General features: G+C 41.5%; 1 long non-coding RNA gene across 2 annotated transcripts; it reads left to right on the top strand.

The window, feature by feature from the left end:
- The first annotated feature begins 720 nt into the window (after positions 1–720).
- Positions 721–17,552, top strand: LOC109381781 (uncharacterized). Of its 2 annotated transcripts, none has more exons than XR_002123810.1 (4): positions 721–968; positions 9,996–10,113; positions 11,978–12,068; positions 17,414–17,552. It is a non-coding gene; the product is annotated as an uncharacterized LOC109381781 (long non-coding RNA). The 2 variants fall into 2 exon arrangements; XR_002123809.1 differs by lacking the exon at positions 721–968 and adding an exon at positions 6,303–6,337.
- The last annotated feature ends 2,681 nt before the right edge of the window (positions 17,553–20,233 follow it).

Here is a 20,233-nt window from a genome sequence, read left to right as displayed (position 1 = left end):
CCCTCTCTAATACATACATGTGAAGGTCACATGCAGTAACCAAGGACTAAGTCATGCTTATCATCAGGCATTCCTCAGACCACATCATCAAGCCTGCTCAGACAGAATCATTGTGCCAAAAAATCAGACAACTTCATAGCTTATGGCTCTTAACCTAAGAATGTGCATTTCCTTAGCAATGAATTTTTTTTTTTTGCCTAACCATTAGGAACAGTTGTCTATGTCAGAGTCTAGAGCAAAGAATATAACAAGTTTAGTTTTAAATAAAAGTGGAGAGAGAGGAGTGCAATGGAAATGTTATGCTCTCAACCCTTGACTGTATTTAGCATTGGAGGGACATAGCCTTTCCCTGGAGGTGCTGGAAACCCAGACAGCTAGACTCTAGGCACTTGTGCTAATGACTATCTTAGAGACATTCTCTCTCTCTCTCTCTCAGTGAAGCAGCACATTCCTGTTTATTTCCTGGTGGAAAGCTCCCAGCATTGGAAACAAGATGTTTTCGATGGATGCCCTTTATCTTTGGAATCCCTTCCTTCCTGGACTGGCAGAATCTAAGTCTCTTGGCCTTCCACAAAGCCTGTTCCAAGGTTTGTCTTTTTAATCGAGCTTCCGCTTAAGAATACTTAAGCCTCTATTTGTTTACTACTGACAATACAATGAAACTCTGTCATCAAACAGTTCTAGGCCCTCATATTTTTCCTGACTTTTAAAGATTTAACTCACTGCTCATGAAACTAGTAAATATCCTCCCTCTTGTAATTTTCTATTAAAAATTTTATCTTTCTCTGGTTCCAGCAAAGGCTTTACAATGATTTGCTCAAGACTTAGTTTTGACTCTCAGAGGCGTTTAACCCATGGTAAGAGGAATGCACAGATAGAAAGCCTGTAAGAGTGGACTCCAAATGCAAGGCTACGTCAATACAGGCATCACATGTGAGTTCCAATCTCCGGAACTTCCAGAGCAAATGGTAAGCCATAAATTAATTTAAAAATGTGTTCTATGTTAACTTAAAAATTTAGTAAAGAAGGTTGTTTCCCTTAAGTTTGTCTTGCACAAAAAAAATTGAAATATCATTTTATATGTCTAGACTTGAGTAACCAAACTGATCAGAGATCATTAAATTTTTAGAAAAGAAAAAAAAAGATCATATAAACACAAACTTTCCAAAAGCAACATATGAAGTTTATTTTCTCCACTGAAATTCATTTTATGGTGTGTACCATTGTCCTAGTAAAACTCGAGTGAGGAAATCAAAATGAGTGTTAAAATAGAGATGTGACATTTTGCTGATCTGTCTGGCTTTCATTAACCCTTGATTTGCACATTTCCACAAGGTTCTGTTAGCCAGCATTGTTTACAGCCTGTAAATCATCCGTCCCTTGGCCTAAGTCTAGTTCATAACCAGGACTGGGCTTCGCGCTCCCACAGGTTCGTCATCATCCTGCTATTTCCCAGCACCTGTCAAAATCCTGAGGTGGTTTTTTAAGCCACTAAGGTCACTTGTGGTGATCCAGAGCAGAAGGCAGGAAGGCCCTCTGATGTTTGCAAATCAGAATAGCCTCTGCATCTTGGCTCCTGTGTTCCTGCTTCCTGCCTGTTTGCCCTTGAAGGAATCCCGGTGGGCCCGTGAACAGGACGATGCAGTTTCCACTACTCAGACACTATCAAGACTCCAGGTCTTGGATTGTTGATGATCTCTGGGTCCTTAGCTTGCTGACTTACCCTGCCCGCCCCTTCCATCCAGGTGTTTGAAGTGACAACCTGCTATTTATTTAGCTTCCTTTCCCACTTTTAACAGAAACCAGTGGCTAAAGATGTGCCAGGTGGCACTGTTGATAATCAACAAATTCCAATACAAAATTGCCTCCTAGAACTCCGGCTCTTTTTTTTTTCTGACTGATGGCCCAGGTGAGAAGAAACTTGGCTACACCTTTTCTTTGGTAGTTCATCACCATTACCCATAGAGTGACAGGAGAAGGAGAACGGTAAGCAGGCTGTGCAGGAGTCTCTGGGGCTATTTCTGGTGGTGGCCAATACTCACCCTGACTTTACTCAACTTACTAAATTCCTGGGGTCAGGCCACCTTCTCTCCAGCACCTGGTCTTAAGATAGTGCCCATGTGACTCTGAGATTCCCCAACTGATGTGCTTTCGTCTGCCACAACCCACACGTCTATCCCTTAAATCTCTTCTGCCCTCCATCAAAACATTTCTTATCTCTGTTTCTAGACATAGTGTCCAATACATATTTTTGAAAGTTGACTGAACTCCACTCACAGTTTTCTAGTTTCACTAATGTTTGATTATTTCAGAATTAATGCATCAATCTAATAACTGACTTGCTAGCTTCTGTGGTCCACGAGAAACAGTGGAGTGCACTGGAAGCTTATGGTCTGATGGAGATCAGCTTGGCCATTTATTGACAATGTGGCTCTGGATGGTGTCTTCACACGTGCAAGAATCACTGATTGGGTGGCTATGGGTCAGGACTGTGCCAGACACAGTATATGGAGCAAGGAAAACCACAGTGCCTGCCTGTGAGCCTCAAGGATCCCACTCACTAGCAAGCATAAAGGGCATGGGAATAGCAATATCTGTACAGTGTGATAGAAGTGTGTGATAGGAGGCCGTGGAGATAGGGTAAAGGTCCAAGTTCAGCGGTTGGTAGGAGGGGCAGCTGGGGAGGAAACCACATTTTCGTTAGGTCCAGAATTATGAATTAACCACTCAGAGAAGGAGAAGAAGAGTACTTCTGGCACAGGGAACAGACTATACAAAGTCCAAAAAGCTCAGAGGGATCCAGGACACTTTGAAAAAGCTGGAGCAAAGGTTCTTATGGAAGAATGGTAGGAAATGAGGCTGGAAGGTGAGGCAAAGAGCCTGCATTGTATAATAAGGTGTTTGATTTTACCTTGAAGATGGTGGAGAACCAATGAAGATTTTGAAAACAGGAGTAGCCCAATCAGACATGCATTTTAAAATACTCACTCTGACTAAGGAAGAGAAAACAGTAAAGGGAGTTAGAACTCATTCACTCAGTAAATATTGAGAGGTATCTTCTTTGTGCCTGGCACACATTTGGCAGGCAGTGTTTCTGCCAGCTAGAGCTTTCAGCCTAGTTTAGAGACAAGAGGAAGTCTTGGAGGCCAAAATAGGGCAGTGGGAACAAAAAGAAAGACATTGATTTGGGAAATATTTAGGAGGTATAATTAATAGGACTCAGTGACAGCTTAGCTGGGTGAGGGGAGGGAAAGAGAGAGGAAGGGACCTTGGACGACTTCCAGGTTTCTCTCCTGGGCATCTGGGTATCCAGTGATGACATTCATATAGTTTCTTAATAGAGGTGCTCGTGGTATTTTGAACAGGACAATTCTTTGTGTGGGGGACTCTCTTGTACATTTTAAAATGTTTGACATGTTTGGCTCTGATCCACTAAATTCCAGTAGCATTTCTTAGTCATTGTGACATCCAAAAAGTGACTCCCCACATTTCCAAATATGCTTTGAGAGCCAGAATACAGAAGGAAAAATGGGTTGGGGTTGAGGAGGAGAACCAAGACCAGTTGGGACATACACAAACAATGAAAGCCTTCCATGTCTGCAGCCACCTGTGTACCACCACCCCATTACCTGCAGAATACAGGCAAGTAGAGATGCCAAATTTTCACAGTAGGGACACCTGTGCTGCCCTCACCTGCAGACCATCTGCCCAGCCACTGCAGAATTCAACTCCTCCAGCCCAAACACATTTTTTTCAAAACAATTAATTACAGTTCCTTCTTACTACTTCCTTCTTCACATTTCCCACCTCCCGACATTACCAACACCCCAGAAGTTCTCCAGGATTTAGAAGGGCCAGCTTCTGACATACTAAGGAGATCTATAAAGGGCAAGCTCACTCCCACTCTCATCCTTCTCAATTCTCTGTCCGCACTTGGGTCCACATCTCATCTCTGCTCACCTTGAGCTACTTTGATGACCCATTAAAGTGCCTTCAGGCTTCCCCTCACTCTTTCCCTCAGATATGATCTGATATTCCCCTATGGCTCTGCTATGAAATCTATAAGTTAAAGGTCTCCCATTTCTCACTCCAATCCCTACAGGACTCACCCATTTATTGATGAAGCCAGGAGTGTGACTGTCATTGCCCAGGGGATATGTGTTGGATAAGTTGATCCAAAGCCAGATCTTTGTTGGACATCCACATTAAAGGAGGGAGCAGAGGCAGAGGCATCTCCAAGGGGATCCAAGACGTAAAAGCACAGAATACACAGAATAGGAGGGAAACCAGGAGAAGCTGCAAAGGAAAATATCTTATGAAGGAGGGACTGGCAAAGTATTAAATATGACAGAGAGGTCAAGTTCACTGAAAACTGAAAATGAATATTCTGAATACTTCACCCAGGAAGAAACTGGTATCCATGGTTAATCAGCCAGGGTAGGCTAGAGTATGTCACATTCACCAATAACCCCACATCGATGGCTTACATATCAGAGCAAATATTGATTGCTCCCATTACATGTCTATTCTGGGTTATTTGCTATAGATCTGTTCAGGTCCTCTTGACACCATGACCCAGGCTGACAGGGTAGCCTCTGTTGAGAGGGAAAAGGGCAATGGATCTTAAAGGTTCTGCTTGGAAGTGGCAAATGTCACATTCACTCACATTTCTTTAGCCAAAGTAAGTCCCATAACCAAACTTGATGTCAATAGGACAAATACAACCAGAAAGTTGTCTGGTAAGGAGGAGGTGATAAGGAGAAGCCCTATGGGAGTGACAGAAAATATTTTTAAACAATAACAGTCTACCACATTTGGCAAAGCAATTTCTCTCTGGTCCTGAGTTTTTCCTTCTACGAAATAATAATGATGATGATATTACCACCCCCATCAGATTGCTGTAAGGCATAAATGACATGATGTATGTAAAAAATTACCGAAGTTCTGATTTTATCCTTAATTTACCCAATGCATAGCTAGTAGTAGTAGTATTTCCTCTCCATAATGTCACCCCCCCCCCATTTTCAAGAGCCATTGCTCCCTCTATGCCATTCAAGTTAGGACCTGATGCCCTCTATCAACTGGCTTCTTTGACATTCATTTCCAAGCATCCCTCTTCACACCTACAAAGCTACTCATACTGTTATCTCTGCCTCAAGCTGTTTTTCTCTCTCTTTCCCCCAACTCATGTCTCTCGTCTCCTTCCACATTCACCTGAGCCACTCCCTCCAGAAAGGTATCTTGTACTGAACCAACTCAACTCTCACAACTCCTCTGTTTCACAGTATGTCCTGTATTACATGGTCCCAAGTCAGTGTGGTCTGCAAATCCAGCAGTGGTGGCACTGTATATGTGTGTATGAAATTTTATAAGAAGCCTGAGTTCAAGGGGCTGTCAGGTTATAGAATGTCAGGTCTGTGCTGCTTATTCTCCATGAGCCTCTCTGAATCTATTCTCCACCATTATCTGTCTTGTTCTGTGCCTCAGGAGGTTGATGTCCACAGATGGCAAAACAGGATCACTTTCCACTTGGCTGCCAGTTAGTTTGGCCAATAGAAGCCAAAGTATGGAGACTAGCAGGTGGAGGAAAGGCTGGGGTATTTATTCTCTTTCTCACCCTCACCTAGCCTGCTCTGATTCTGGCAGTGGGCCAGGTGCTGTTGGATATAGCTCTTGTCAGGCAACTCTCTTCCGTTGCTCAAGATCTAATAGCACCAGCCACACCTCCAGTCTTTCATGTTATGAAGCTTATGTTTTTGTTCTGCAAATTCTGTTATTAGAGTTTACAGAGAAGAGTGATAACACCCCTCCACTCCTGACCTCACACATTTACAAGGTCGGACAATTAACTTTGGGAATTGGTTGCAACAATGTTGCTAACCTTTTTTGAAATCAGAGGGGTTATTCATCATGAATTTTTACCAACTGGACAAACGATTAACCAAGTTTACTATTTGGAAGTGCTAAAAAGGCTGTGTGAAAAAGTTAGATGACCTGAACTTTTCGCTAACAATTCATGGCTCGTGTATCATGACAATGCACCAGCTCATATGGCACTGTCTGTGAGGGAGTTTTTAGCCAGTAAACAAATAACTGTATTGGAACACCCTCCCTACTCACCTGATCTGGCCCCCAATGACTTCTTTCTTTACCCGAAGATAAAGGACATATTGAAAGGAAGACATTTTGATGACATTCAGGACATCAAGGGTAATACGACGACAGCTCTGATGGCTATTCCAGAAAAAGAGTCCCAAAATTGCTTTGAAGGATGGACTAGGCATAGCTTCCCAAGGACAGTACTTCGAAGGTGGCCACAGTGATATTCAACAGTGAGGTATGTAGCACTTTGTCTAAGATGAGTTTGTGAACTTAATTGTCAGACCGTGTGCACTTTAAGGCATTTCATTAGTCACCTTTCATCTACACTTTCCTCTGGGTCTTATATTCTCCTCTAAGGTCAAGTCTGCTATCCATCTTGAGAGTCTAGTACAAGGTCCCTTTGATAGCTAAATGAGACCCCTGCCTTCCAAAGAACAGATGCCTTGACTGGAATGATGGCTCATCTGCTCTGGATAATTTGTCTCTCTAAAAATAAATAAATAAATAAATCATTGGCCCGAGTCAAACTACATAAAAATGCATTCCTATAATCCCAATGCCAAAGACTTAGGTAGAGTTGTCTAGCCTTGAAGTTTCTAGATAAAAGTGGAAAATGACATGGTGACAATCCCTGAACTGCCATATTAAAGGTCTTTAAAAAATTGAACAAAGTATGTAAAAGTCCCAAATGAATGATAAGTTTAGAAGACCTCACAAGTCACCTTAATTTTCTCAGACTCCCGTAATTCCATTTTGTAAAAAGGTAAGACATTAATTAATCTGTGGTAATAGAAGCCATCTAGGGACTTGCCACTCAAAGTGACCTATGGACCAGCAACATCAATTTCACTGAGGAGCATGTCAGAAATGCAGAACCTCCGCCCCCACCCCAGACATGCTGGATCAGAATCAGCACATTTCAACAGGGTTCTCAAGCTCCCTTTTTACATTAAAATTGGAGAAGCACTGATCTTAGAGAGTTCTCAAACTAGCAGTGCTGAAAGAACAGGTACTGGTTTTTCTCCCCCTAATCTGTTGTGGACTGATACTTTTGAAAATGTAATAAATGTAGGTTATCAGAATAATGAAAAAAAGAGACATACAAAATACAAACCCAAACTTTTATTATTAGATTCAAAAGGCATGAAATTACCCTATCAAACTGCTATGAAAGTTTCTAGATACATGCTACCTGTTTCTCTGGATTCATCATCATTAGCCAGTAATAGCTCACAGATGGGCAGCAGGCTGTGGCCCACACTTTGAGTAGATCAGCTGTAGCTTATCGCCATCTTATAGATGAGGAAACAGGCCCAGACAAACAATATACCTTGCTTAATGAAAGACCCAGTATTGAAACTTATATCTCCAAAACCATTTCTGAAATACCTTATTAACCCTAATGAAAATGTTAAATATTTATTCAGAACTTGCTTTAGGCCAGGTGTATTGTTTTACAAGTTGTAAAACACTTTTTGTACTCACTTCGTATTCTTATCATTGAGATTCTGTCAATGCCTTCATGTTTCCGTTGTGGAAACTGAAGTTTGGGGAGGTTAATACCTAGCCTAAGGCTCTTGGATTAAGTAAGTGGTGAAGTTGAGGTTTGAACTCAAGTTTAACCACAAAGTAAACATGCTTGTATTAGTCAGAGTTCTTCAGAGAAACAGAATCAATAGGTAGGGTGTGTGTGTATGTGTGTGTGTGTGTGAAGAAATGTATTATAAGAAAATGGTTCATGCAATTATAGAGGCAAGCAATTTCCAAAGTCTTCTGGGTGAGTCAATACACTGCAAACCCAGGGGCGCCGATGGTTTAGTTCTAGTCTGATCAGAAGGCCTGGGAACTGGGGCAGCCAATGGCAGAATTCTTCCCAAAGGCCAGCAGGCTTGAAACCCAGGAAGAACTGGTGTTTCAGTTGGAGTCCAAAGACAAGAAAAAAGCTGGTGTCCCAGCTCAAACGCAGTCAGGCAGGAAGAATTCTCTTACTCAAGGGAGAGCCAGCCATTTGGTACTATTTAGGCCTTCAAGTGGTTGGATGAGACCCATCCACATTAGGGAGGGCAACCTGCTTTACTTAGTCTATTGGTTTAAATGTTAGTCTCATCGAAAAACACCCTCACAGAATAATGTTTGACCAAATATTTGGGCACCCTGTGGCCCAGTCAAGTGGGCACATAAAATTAAATGTCACAGTGTTTAACCACTACCCTACTCCACTTCTCCTTTCCACTTTGTTCATGAATTATTAATTATGGGGACAAAAGCATCAGTTATACAGAACCCACAGACCCAGGCTCACAGGCAATTCTATTTTACATGAAAATAATATCCTGGCCCTAAATCCCCTGGGGCTTCCAGAATTGAGCCAAATTTTCTGCCACTTGGTAACAAGGAACACTTTTCCTCCAATGTCCAATCACATGCTCCTCATTTCCACCTGAGTCCTCACCAAAAGCACCTTTATCAGTCACATCTGTATATGTGAATGTTCACAATAATATATGTATTCTCTGAAACAATAGACGTTTTCTCTAAACTTTTCTGCACTTCTTTCCGAGTCTTCTCCAAAATCATCATATTGACTATGTTTCTACCAACAATCTCTTCAAAGCAATTTCTATCATATACCTTAAAATTCTTCTAACCTTTACCATTATCCAATTCCAAGGCTATTTTTATATTTTTAGGCATTTATAGTAGCATCTTACTTTCAGTACCAAAATCTGTATCAGTCAGGGTCTCCAGAGTTTTATTTTAAGGAATTTGGGGAGCCAGCACATCCAATTCCTACTGGACTGGCAGACCAGTAGACCGGAAACCCAAGCAGGAGTTGATGTTGCTAGCATGTCTTGAGTCCAAAATTTGTAGGGCAGGCAAGTTGGCTGGAAACTCAGGCAGGAGTTATGGCTATAGTCTCGAGGCAGAATTTCTTCTTCTCTAGAAACTTCAGTTTTTGCTCTTAAGGCCTTCAACTGTTTGGGTGAGGCCCACCCATATTATCAAGGTAATCATCTTTACTTAAAATCAATTTATTTTAGATGTTAACCACATCTACAAAACACCTTCCAAGCAATATCTAAATTGGTGATTGATTAAATAACAAGGTCCTGTAGCCTAGCCAAGGTGACACATTCATTACCACCCACCACCACCCTACCCCTCCCTGACACTCTTAATTCCCTACCTTGACCTTGATTTATTTATTTTTGCCATAGCACTTAAAACCTTCTAACACATTATATAATTTACTTATTATGTTATTTATTGTATGCTCCCTCGAATTTACAAAGGTAAAGGATCTTTTCTGTTTTATTCACTGATGTAGCCCAAATATCTAGGGTAGTGTCTGGCACTCAATCAATATGTGTTGGATGAATGACTCCAGGTTTTGCCACCCACTAGAAAGTACCAACCAATGGATGAATTATTTAACTTCACTAAACAATTAAAAGCAAACAAACAAACAATAATGTATTTCTTAAGATTCTCATCGGACTAAACGAGATAATGTTTATAAGATGTCTGGATGCCAGAGGGCATTCAGTAAGTGGTATGGATGATGGGCACCTCCTCCAGTTCTTCATTATGCTTATGCTTACAAAACACCTACTGTGTGTTGAGTACTGGGCACTGAGGATGCCACAGAGTGTAACAAAACCCATGCCCTCTCAGAAGTTACTTTCTTGTGTGAAAATAAGACTATAAACAAATTCCCTGTTTTAAATAGCTAATTTCTACATTTTGATTACAACCCATGGCTCTATTGCAAGGACAGGCTCACTGGCGATCAGATGTTCTTGCAAAGGATTGGATGTAGTTGTCTCAAGGACATAATGGCTGTCTACTTCAAACCTCAGGTCTTCTTCACTGTCAAACCCTTTGCCACACAGGGCTTGCCTCTCTGGGCAGTTGAAATAACACTTGAGCCTCGCAACTGGATGGTAGCCCTTCCCAACATGGAGAGTCAGGGTAATTAGCATCACATCTGAAGCCTCCTCTTCTTTCAGGGTAAGTGCAGGCTTATTTTATGTGTGACTACAAATGAGAAGGAAAAACCATTAGGGTGGGATCAGGAAGAGATGTCCAGGCCAGCCCTGTCTAAACAATGCTAGTTCTACTACAATTATTGCTCTGCTGATGAAAATAACTACCGTAAGCCACGGGGTGAACAGCTTCATGAGGATTTCTCTAACCCCTAAACCAGGCAGATTTAGATGTCTGAGTGTGAGAATGTGTGTGAACCCTGAGGAATTGCTGAAGACTGCGAGGCATCCCCGAGCAGTGACTCTCAGCTTGGCCACACCTTAGAATCAGCTGGAGAACATTTAGAGTCCCCAGTGTCCAGGCCGCAAGTAGATCAGAATCTCTGGGGGTGGGATCCAGGCATCAGTAAAGCTTCCTGGGGATCCTAACCTGTGGTTGAGATCCACAACTATGCTCTTCAAGGCTCTAGTTCCCTCTTAGACCAGCGCTTCTAAAACTCTAATGTGCACCCAAGTCCCCTGGTGATCTGGCCAAAGGGACAGACTCAGGGTCAGTAGGTCTCATGCTGCATTTCTAAGATGCTCCCAAGGAGTTGCTGAGGCTGCTAGTCAGTAGCAGGATCCGAGTCATTTCTGATTCAAAATAGACCCTGGAAGGTTGAGGTAGTTCTGGAACTAATACTGGAGTTGGTATTGACTCTAGAAGAGTGTGGGATGGCATGGCTCTAAAAATCATTTAAAAAATGGATTTACCTAAAAGCCTTTTTAAACCACACCTACTGCCCTGAAGAATGCAAGCTGGCATCATGCTAGAGTAGTACATAGTGGTGATTTAAAAATGTGAGTCCTCGAGTTAAATTGCTTGAATTCAAACCCTAGTCCCACCCATCTCCAGCTGGGTAGTCTAGTAACTTTTCTATGCCTCAGTTTCTCCATCTGTAAACTGGAGATGTTAGCAATATCTGCCTTGTATTCTTGTTACAAAAAGCAATTGAGTTAATATAGATAAAATATTTAGAACAGACCTGGAAAATAGTAAGTGCTCATTAATTGTTAGCTATGATAATTATTAGAGTGGAAAGGAATAGTTTTGGGAGTCAAGGCAGACACAGGTTCAAATCCTAGCTTAGCCAGCCGCATAGCAACTATCTGACACTGAGCAACAAATTCGGCCCCACTGAGCCTCGAGTTTGTCATCTGTATATGACAACAATATTGCCTACACTACAGACTTGCTAAAAGGGTGAAAATAATATGTGTAAAGCACATGGCACATAGTAGATGCTGTGGTCTAAATATTTGCATCCTCCCAAATTTATATGTTGAAATCCTAACCCTCAATGTGATGGTATTAGGAGGTGGACCTTTAGGAGGTGATTAGGTCTTGAGAGTGGAGCTTTCATAAATGAGATTTTATAGTGCCCTTATAAAAGAGACTGTACAGAGCTCTCTGGCCCTTTCTACCACGTGGGGTTACAACGAGAAGTCTACAACCCTGAACAGGGCCCTCAGCTGACCCTGATCTCAAACTTCCAGCCTCCAGAACTGTAAGAAATAAATTTCTGTTGTTTATATGCCACCCAGCCTGTGGCATTTTGTTATAGCAGCCTGAGCAGACTAAGGCAGTAGGCATCAATGGGTAGTAGTTGCTGGGGAAGGGTCAGGTCCAGGCTAGACCTCAGGGGTGGGGTGCTCACTAGCTGTGTGACTAGAAGCGGGGTCATTCTTCTCAGAGTGTCCATTTCTGCATCAACAAGATAGAGCTGAAGATGTGCAGTTTGGAAGAGAAATGAATACACATGAAAGTGCTTAATAAACTGTAAAACTATAAAATGCAAATATAAGGTTTTAATGTTGTAAAGATATTTCTCCCCTCTCTCCCCCCATAGAAAAAGAAAAGCGAGGCTGTTTGTTTGGCTGTGGGAAAGCCAAACACTCTGCTCAAAGACAAGCTTTCAGTCAAATTGGAAGTTGATGCAGGTAACATCTCACTTGCCACCCAAGCCTGGTTACACCGTCAAAGAAATATAACTCATTTAAAAAAAAAAATCTCCTTTGCTTTGTTGGTGGGCAGTTTCTCTGTGACAAGGCTTTACTCCCACACCACTCTCCTCTTTTTTATAGATTTTGGTGGCACCCCCTTAGCAAGGCCCCTCCAAACACATCCCAACAAGTCCATTAAAAAAGGGAGGGGAGGCTGTGTGCTTAATGGGTATCTAATCTAAAAGCAAAATAGATAATGCACTCTAGAGGGAACCCCCAGAGAAAGTGAGGTGGCACCCAGCAGTGCCAGGCCACTTGTGTCAGCTAATAAAACCTCCCTCGGCAGCCATCCCACGTGCCCAACTCCTAAGTGCCATCTGGCACCCACATCTTGAGATCTGCCACTTCTGTTTGTGAGGCAGACAGCTCCAACTCACTTCCATGTGGCAACATAAGTGTATTGACATTTATCACTGGATTCTACTTCCCAGAAGAGAGAGCTGAGCCTAGAAGGCACAGAGGGCATATACCTCCCTGGTATCACACCCAGCAGCTGACACGGGGGATGACTTTCCTGTTCTGTCACCCTTGGCACAGGCTCCTCTGCTCAGTGCTGACAGTCACTGGCTGGGGCTTCAAATACGCAGAGGAAAGACTTGCTCTGAAATCTCCATGCTCCATGCAAATTCCTCTCCTTAGGACAAGATTATGCAACTTTGCCGATGCAATTCGTATTTAAAAAATAAATGTGTGTGTGTGTGTGTGTGTGTGTATGTTTCCATATGTTTCTATTAAAAATACTGTGGCATTATTTGAGCATGTATCTGTACATGTATCCATGTGTTTACATATGCGTGTCTGTGTGGCTAAACAGCATATAAAAACACAGGTGATTTTCCCTCCGATGGTATCCTAATACTGCATTTAGCAACAGACTCTGTTTTTCATTATTAGGACTCAGACTTTTATTCCCCATTCTCCAGTGAAGGGCTGAAAATCTGCTTGAAAGCCAAAATGTCTTTCCCTCTCCAGTTAAACTCATTGTAATCCCATGCACAAGAGTTTCAAATGAGCTCTGAGCAAAAGAGAAAACATGACTCAACTTTTGGAGCCCCTGAAAATGCTGTACAAACCAGAAAGTTCCCAAACATCGCCTCATTTATTCAGGTGTTACCCCATTCTACTAAGCCTTTTTTTTTTTTCACAACAAACCATTGTTTTAAATGTGAGCTCATGAACAAAACAATGCATGTTACATAACAGGGGCTATCAAAGAAGGAACCTCTCACCCATGTTATCAAGGTTCTTGTTTACTGTGGTCTCACAGTTAAATAATCAGCCTTAGAAGCAGCCAGTGAATCATGCTGCCTCAGAGGCAGGAAGATGACGACAGTCATGATGTTTTGAATCCTCTAGAGAGGAGACCAAGGAGGAAACGTGGGTGGGTGAACGAGGATTTACTACAGAGAAAGAAAAGAAAAAGACCTTACCAGGAAGAATGGATGTGGGTTTCTATTATGCCTAGTGTGTTACCACGAACCATGGAGTTGCTCAATAAATATTATTCGAGTTGAATTGAAAGATCATTATCAGCCTGAACAAAGGCAAAGATAAAACTCAAATTTCTATTAAGAATACGTGTTTGCAAGGAAAGGATAACAAGGCAGAAGAATTCTGTCCAAATACTTGACTTTGGATTGACCTTCCTGTCCACAGATACTGAGGATGAGCTGGGCAAGAATGTTCCCTGAAACAGAAAGACAAAGGATCATAGAAACTAAAAGCTAGAAGGAAGCCAAAAAGGTGCCTTGAGCCCAGGGATATGAGTAACACCCAAGGGTGAGAAAAATGGCCCCCAGCCCAGCACTTTTTGACCTGAAACCATTTTGACCTCCACATGCTGTTAAGAGTCCAGGCCTTCTGGTGGCTTAAAAATGGTGACCCAAACTCTCTTGCCAGGGGTTAATCAGTCCACTTAAGAAACAGAAAAAGTCAAATGAAAGCAGTCTCATTCTCACCATGGAAACACAAATTAAGGGTTGGAAGGAATCTCAAGAAGTCACCCAAGGTAAAGACGTTCTAATGACAACAGTAAGAGAGATGGTGTGGGGAAATTATCATATCTTGTTGAGAGGAAGGGAAACTGGTGAAATATTTCTGGAGGACAGCTTGGCAATATGTATCAAAAGCCTTAAAAATTTTACATACCCTTTGACCCACCTAGGGTATGCTTCATCCAATTATAGGATCTAATTCACAGAAAATAAATAATCATGGCTTTGCACAGATAAAGCAAAAATGGTGTTCATCCTGCTGTTGTTTCTAAGGGTTAAAAATGGAAACAATTTACATTTTCTATAATAGGAATTAGAGGAATAATTAGTACGTTTATGAACTGCAGTCCTAAGTTTTTAATGACTTAAGGAAGTCATTAAGTTTATGTATAAGAATATTAATTACCAGGAAAACCACCATGCTTATCATTCAATTAAAAAGAAGTTATAAAACTACATATCTAGTAAGATACCATTTTTGTACAATGTATATAAAAGTATACACACCTAAATACTGAAGGTGGTTCTCTCTAGGTGGAGGGATAATATTTGACTTTCATTTTATTCTTTATATTTATTTTTAATTTCTAAATTTTCTACAATAAACATGTATTGTTTTAATTATGTTTAAAATGAGAGTATTTTTAAAGTCCTGAAACTTTGTAGCTCACTGCCCTATTCTTTGGGGTAGCAGTGGGGGTTTGGGAGAAGGTGAATAAGTAGAGAGCAAAACCACCTTTCAAAAATATTAGAGATTTGGAAGGAGGAGCTGGCTCAAGAGGAGGCACGTTCTCTTGCTCTCAATAAGTGAGGTCATAGCTATAGCAGTTTTTCCTTCTATTTTGTGAATTATTTCTTCTTTTGTTGACCTAAAAAAATAGTTGTTTTACCAGCAAAAATGAATTTATTTGAGAACAGCAAAGAATTGCAATTAGGGACATGCAAGCTATGGCAAAATCATAGGCAAGTCCAGAGAACAAAGAGAGAAACATTCTTGTATGGAGGAGAGGAGAGATTTGGGAAGGACTGTTACAAAGCGTCAATTGAAGGAAAGTGGGAGTTTGAAGGATGGTGGTTTTTCATTGGCTGAGTTGTGACAGTCTTTCATTGGTTGAGCCGTTCCCCGGGGAAGGAGAAACTCTTCCTTCCTCCTTCTGGGGCAGTAAGGTAGAAAACATCTCCTTGTTGCAGATGCAAGGTATATTGATCTCTTCCTGTTTGGGGGTAGTTGATGAGTGGTAGGGTATGAGAGCTCACCCTTCTGGTCTCCCAACTTCATTTTATGAGGTTTCCCTTCTTTATTTTATTTTATTTTTTGAAAGATTTTATTGGGGAATTGGGGGATGGGAACAGCGCTGGGGAATTGGGGGAAGGGGAACAGACAAGCTGCTGCCCTTCCGTTCTTCAGTCTAGTCGTGGAGGACGTTGCTTCACTGGCCCAAGTTGGCACCATCATTGCACTCTTCCTGGGCGAGGCAGATCAGTCGCCGGCTTCTGGACGGCCACTCACTGCGGCTGCTGGCCGCTCACTGCGGCTGCTGGCTACACACGGTAGCCCATGGCAACCCACTGCAGCAGGGGCTGCAGCCTACACCGTCGCAGGCGACTCACGGCAGCCCAGCTCCAGGTTGAGCTGTTGTTCAGCATCTTAGCTGTGGAGGGCAGTGTCACTGGCCCTCATATGTGGGATCCAAACCGGGGCCCTCTGGCATCCCAAGCCAGCTCCCAACCAATGTGCCACTTGGCTGGCCCAAGGTTTCCCTTCTTTAATTTTCACACTTGTACTAGCCTTACCCATCAGCATATAACCATTGTTATTTCTTTCATAAAAACCTCTCTTGATTCTGTATCCCCCTCCAACTATCACCCTATTTCTCTTTTCCCTTTATCACAAAACTCCTTTTAAAAAGCTGTCTGTATGCATTATCTCCAACCATCACTCTCCCCATTCTCTTGAACCCACCCAATGAAGCATTTCCCACTCTGAAACTGCTCTTATTAAGACCCCTAATGACCTTCACCTTGCCAAGTCTGATTGTCAATTCTCAGTCCTCATCATAGTCTTCCTATCCATAACATTGACCAAGGTGGCTACTTCCTTCTCCTTGAAACACTCCCTTATCTGCTTTCCAGTATACCACGTTCCCTTGGCTTTTCTCCTATCTCCTTTGCTGCTCTCTCTCAGCTTCCTGTGTTGGCTCCTCCTCATCCCCCTGGCCAAGACCTTGTGATGCTGGAGTATCTCGTGGCTCTGTTCTTGAATCTCTTCTCTTTCCGATCCTCATTCATTTCCCCAGTGGTTTCATCCAATCTCATGGTTTTAAATACCGTTTCTATCCTGATACTTCCCAAATTTATATCTCCATCCTTAGCTTCTCCTCTGAAATGCAGGCTCATAGATCCACCAACCTACTCAACATCTTTACGTGTATGTCTAACTTAACATGTCGAAAAATAAGTTCCTGCTTTTAGCTGCTAAATCTACTTCTCCTCAGCCTTCACATCAAATAATGACAACTTCATTGTTCTAATTGCTCAGGACAAAACTCTTGGTGTCATCCTTAATTCCTCTCTTTCAATTACATTGCATATCCAATCCAAAGGTCATATAGACACTTTTCACTTATAGGATACCCCTTCACACAGGCGGAGATTGCTAATATGACTCTCTCATCTTCCACGACTGGAAGCATTTAGTTCCCTCTTTTGTCACTTTACTCAATAAGCAAGAAGTGCCTATTGAAAGCCATCTGTGCATAGAATGGGGCTAGACATTATAAGGAATATAGAAGAAATGTAAAGTGTTACTCCTGCAATCCAGAAGCTGCCCACTGTCAGTTGGCAAGGTCTGCTTTTCAAACTTCAAATCACAGTGCCATTGCCCACTCAACATTTTCCAATACCTCTCCATGACACAGGAGTTTAAAGACTTGTGCTTTGGAGTCATATAGACAAATTATGTGATGTTGGGCAATTATTAATCTTTGTGAGCCTTAGTGTCCTCATCTATGAAATGTGATAATATCATTAACCTTATGGGGCGTTTTTGAGGATTAAAAGAGTTAATGTGTGTGTAGAAATTAGGAAAACCTTGGGAAAAAGTCATGGAAAGCATGACTTGATGTGGCTTAAGGAGACAGGGGGAATTTATTGATTTATATGATTGAAAATCCAGGAGGATATGCTAATTATAAGACTAGCTGGCTTCATGGGGTCAAATGCTGTCACGAAAACTTGATCTTTCTCCACGTCTACTAACTTTACTCTTGTTTTTTGGATTTGTTCAAGGCTCCACATGGTGGCAAGATGGCAGCCAAGAAGCACCCCACCCCATTCTCCTATGTTCCAGTCCAAAATTAAAGTGAAAGTCCCGACCCTGATACTCATTAGTCTGAAGATGGTCAAATGCCCATCCGTGAACTTATTATTTGACCAGAGAATGGGATATGTTGACTGGCTTAATCCTAGGTCATGGCCACCCCTGGAGCTACATGTGTCCACTACATATGTAAAAAACCTAACACAGTGGCTAAAATACAAAAAGTCCTTAATGAATGATTGCCATCATCATTATCATCATCATCATCACCACCACCACCACCACCACTACCATCATCACAGGAATTAAATTTCAGTCTTGGATATCGCAAATAAACACAACTCAATACTATTCTTAAGTAAGAGTCTTTCCTGTGATAAATTGAGAAGAAATATTATCTGTAGCAGACACTTGTTACTTGCAGGTCCCAAAAACCTCTTGAACATTCTTTATACATTTTGATAGTTTCCCATTCTCTAGGTCTGCCTACCCCAAATGAAATCCAAAACAATGTTACTTTTCCCACACAACCCACCCCCCACCAAAACCACCATTCAGTTTCTTACAATCCTATGCACCATAAAAGAATTTGATTTGGAAGTGAGTTATGGAAATAAGAGGGACATTGAATATCCATTTTGCTGTTGCAGATGGCGAGAGCCATCTGGTTGGTCTAGAGTCAGTGCGAGGCTTCACCCTTCTCAAGCCATTTCTCTAGGGTGGCTTTAGACATTGTTCTAAAAATATCAGTCCAGAAATTATTCTTCTAGCTCTTCCAAAGATTCTGTGAGTGTGTAGTATCCTCCTCCCAAATCCTTTCTTATATAAAGCACATTGAGTGATGATGGTGTCCGCAACTAAGAACACAGACTGATACATTGCCCAAGACCTCCGGCAGCATCTGCATGGCCCAGGCTTGGCGTTACAGTTCCCTCAGTCTGTGTCTCTTGTGCTCATCAGGCTGCTCTCCAGAATGCCAGCAGGGTGCCTTGAAAAAAGAAAATACTCAAAAAAATGCCAGTTCCAAGACTGAATAAATGAACTTATGGCTAGATTTACAGAGGATTTGGGGGACTATTAGAATCTTAAATTGTGAATAGATTAGGAAAATGTCTGAGCTCATTCTACATATTAGACAGATGAGGTTGAAGACCCAGAGGTTAATTTGACTTCAAACGTCACCCTTATATTTCTAGTTGATATTATTTTCATCAAAACTATCACAAAATTATGGGTGTAACATCGTCATACCAAATTTATAAGAATAATACTAATTATTTTTAAGGTTCTAGAATTTTTTGTTCACTATTATCTGAAACAATTGACATAGATTTATATATCTATTTTCCTTTTCACAGAGATTTTGATCTTTTTGATATCCATTGTTATGAGTTCCAACCAGTAACATTAAACAGAGCTGACTCTGTATTTGCTTCTTAGCGGTTACACCCCAATACCAGCTTATATCAAGGTACTGCATTAAGTCCATGGACCCTGGAGCCATATTGCCAGAATTTGAATTATGACTCTGACACTTTCTAGCTATGTAACTATAGGCAAGTTATTTATTCTCTGTATGTCTCAATTCCCCCATCTGATAATAGTACTTAACCTCATTAAGTTGGTGGAAGAATGACAAAAGTTAATATTTATAAAGTATTTAGACTAGTGCTTCTTAATACATTTTAAGTCCTACGTGATTTTCAATTGTTTTTAAAAATTAAGTTTGCAATCAACTAAACTCTCAAATCTCTTATATGTCATGTGGTTCCCGATTCAGTCTACCTCCATCTAAAATGTGCAATTGACTTCTTTTTTCAGCCTAAATGCATGACTTTGCATTTAACCCTCTCGAATTTCCTTTGGTGGCACGGGCTCCGCAGCATTTTCGTTTCCCTCCCCTTTCTGCACTCACCCACCACCCAGCCACCCCCAGGCACAGGTGCTAATGAAAGAGTTGGAAAAGAGAAGGGGAAGAAGATCGCTACAAACTAAGTATGCAGCCTGCAGTCAAGATCTGCCTATAACTTCACTTTGGAGCCCAACAAAATTTAAGTGGCTCTATTTACTTTTCAATTAGTCCTATAGTTAAAATTTGACAAGTACCTAAGCTTAATAGCTGATCTCCAGGCAATATTACTACCAAACTGATTTTTAACTGCCATCAAAATAAGCCCAGGAGGTTGTTGTTTAAAGTACCCCAGTAAAATGAAATGAGGAGCAGGAAATGGGAACAGTTGTGACGATTATAAAACGGCCATGTTCACAGGTGGAATTAAGTGTGTGTCCTACTAATGATTAGAGACACAATTCAGGGAAGCAAGCCCTCCACATGCATCACTTGAATCCTGTTTGGCTGTTCTGACGTGGAAGAAGATAAGAGAAAGAACCAACTGGGGAAACGTAAGATACGGAACTACAAAAATAAACTTGTCGTCCCTGACATCTGTGTTTATAAATGCATTATGTTAAACAGCAGAGATTTCCCCCTATGGTTAGCCAATACCAAGATGGCATCATGTGTGTTTTGATTTTTCTATAGTCCTAATCACAAGGGCTTTCCTTACTGTCTCTTTGCTTCCAGCTTTTGTTTTAGTCTCTCCATAAAGAGTTGGCAGAGACATAGCTGGGCGATTTCAGAAACATGGCTTATAACCAACCGGCTCCATTATTTTGCTACAAAAAGTGAGTCTGGTCTAACTAGTCTTTGATGAAGAAATAGTCGGCCAATGCCCCCAGCCTTACCCAGGTGGAGATTTTCCCTATCAAATAGCCCCAGAGCAGGTTTG

This window comes from Hipposideros armiger, unplaced genomic scaffold, assembly GCF_001890085.2.
Source record: "Hipposideros armiger isolate ML-2016 unplaced genomic scaffold, ASM189008v1 scaffold_53, whole genome shotgun sequence".
NCBI classification, from domain to species: Eukaryota; Metazoa; Chordata; class Mammalia; order Chiroptera; family Hipposideridae; genus Hipposideros; species Hipposideros armiger.
This window is presented reverse-complemented; position numbering and strand designations above follow the sequence as displayed.